Source organism: Toxorhynchites rutilus, chromosome 2 (assembly GCF_029784135.1).
Source record: "Toxorhynchites rutilus septentrionalis strain SRP chromosome 2, ASM2978413v1, whole genome shotgun sequence".
In the NCBI taxonomy this organism is placed as follows: domain Eukaryota; kingdom Metazoa; phylum Arthropoda; class Insecta; order Diptera; family Culicidae; genus Toxorhynchites; species Toxorhynchites rutilus.
Window position 1 is genome coordinate 186,477,849 of NC_073745.1, and position 2,628 is coordinate 186,480,476.

The following is a 2,628-nucleotide window of genomic DNA, read 5'->3' on the forward strand; positions in this document are numbered from 1 at the left end:
TACATTAATGTTGCCGTTCATTCGAAAAATTTGTAATGTTAGTGTTGATTTTTCGTACAGTGTCGTTTCAATAAGTGATGAATATATTTTCGCGCTTCTGTTGATGCGTTATTATAATTATAATAACATTGCTGTTTTAAATAGGATTTGAAAAAGAGAGCTAAAATTTCATAGTCATGTTTCTCGAGACTGTCACATTCCAGTTAGGCCCTATTGACATGATGCTCTAGATATCTGTGATACAATTTGGTTTGCTTTCTCTGTTGATTCATATTTCTGTACCCAAGCGCATACGGTTGGTAATGGCATGGATGCAGCGCTGTTGATTTTTTTTGCTTTGCTTAGGACGACGGAAGGCAAAATGGGTCGCTAGAATTTGATGTGTACGGAAATGAGCGCGCGTTTTAGAATGCGCCCACATGATTTATAATGTTCACTATATTGACGATTTCATAATACATTTTCAATAATTTCAATAATAAACATTTGTTTCTTTTTCATTGCTTGGCAAAATAAAAAAAAACCGTACTAAACCATCGAAACAACTGAAAATGAACATACATTAGGTACATGTACTTTGATATTCAGCGTAGAGGATGGTATAAATCTCGAGATTGCATTATAAAGTGCGTGCATAATTTTCCAAATTTATTCATTACATTTTTCAAATTTTAGCGTCTCGTCTGCCTATCAAATTGTGTTTTCAGTCAATCTGAGCAAAGCTTCAGACTGCAAACGTAATGACGAAAAGAAAAAAAAACAAAGCGTCCATGGGAAACGCTTGCGCTGGGGCGAAGAAAAAGACAGAACAAAAGAGACACTGACGCTCCCGGATTTACACACGAGTCGCACCGGGCTCAAAATCAATGCCCTCATGTTCAAAGATTTTGGTGCACTTGGTTCAAAGAGAGAACAGATGTTTTTCATGAACGGGCGCTGATGAAAATAAAACTCAAGCGCACCGCTGGGTTTGGTTTTCTGAAGACTGCACATGATGCATCCCATGATTGATATTTCATACGATTATTATTTGAAACAAATTTATATGCAAAGTAGCACGTGTAAAAGTTAAACGATTTGATGTTTGCTGTAACATCACCCACAGATCTTTTGTCTTTCGAATGAATTGTTTGTTACGACTGTTGGTTGAGTCAACAAAGAGATATTCAAAATGAACTCTTGATAAAATCTCACCACACTGTGTTAGTTTCTCAAATGGGAATACTTGGCCATTATTAAAGAGGTTCCCAAAATTCCAGAGCCCACACAAGCTTCCGCATAAAGCATAACTCGAAGTGTTCGGTAACACGTACAAACGAAATTTATCCAGCGTTCCATCAGAATCTCCGGTGCAGGAATCGATTCCTCTTTTACAATACGTAACACAAATTATACTCCTTCGCCTTCGTTTTTCGCTAGCGACTCCGTTCAGATCGGTGGGCGAGCAAAGTTTTCCATTTTGGCTCCCGGACGACAACATTCGTCATCCACTAAACAATCATGGCTGAATGGATTTTCAAGCGGGTGCTCATATGCAGTGCACGCTCACTAATTGGGGGTTTGCTAATTAGGGCGCACTTCAGATATGAAGCAAATATAGAAATAGAATCGCTTTGCTTGTTAGGGGCTGTCCACATACCACGTGAACAGCCCCTTGTTAGAGGGGTAGGGGGTATTAAAGCGTCCACGCTTGCCCACGGTGAGGGGGGTGGGGGTACAGATAATGTCCACGTGGACATGTTAAACAAATATTTTTAAAAAGTACATTCAGACCTGTTTTCAAAAATAAAAGAAATATGTTTAGTATTATCAATAATGTTTAAGCTTTCCGCTCCATATTTATGCACAAATTGGTTGTCGAATATTTTTTTCCATATCATCGAAATTCTGAAATATGTATTCTGAATGAAACTCGCATAAACAGTGAGCGATCAAGCTTCCGTTGCTGGTAGAGGATCATTGTTTTTTTTTTGCTGTATTATAGTGATTTTCAGTCTTTGGCTGGTTCATCACTTGGACCAGCGGATTTATTCAGTTGGATGAATGTTGGGAGCAAGAATTGAACTCGTGACCTTTAGCGTGAGAGGTACGGATGTTAACCACTGCGCCAGATCGCCTCCCGGGGATCATTGTTTTCAAATTCTATGCTACGTAATATTTGAGCATAAACTGAACTCTGAGTTCTGGGTCCAGCTCTACGTGAGAGAAAACTTGACATGGCGAACTGAACGCCTCCCGGGGATCATTGTTTTCAACTTCTATGCTACGTCATATTTGAGCACAAACTGAACTCTGAGTTCTAGGTCCAGCTCTACGTGAGAGAAAACTTGACATGGTGAACTGCTGATACACTTTTATCTGCAGAATAAATGTGGGATGTTGATAACTTGATGAAATGATCGGAATATTTCGAGACTTTTCCAAATTATTTGAGAAGGACTTAGCGAAACGAGTGCTATCTAAATCTCTATGATACCTGCTCTTAAACCAGGGTATTGAAAGAAGTAGATTCAGTCCATTTTTTCTGATAATATAAAAACATCACTTAAATCGAAAACAGCAATTCGGAAGAATTGTTACACCTGATCCTAATACCTTGCTTGAGGCTGCCAAAGTTTGGGCATGTGA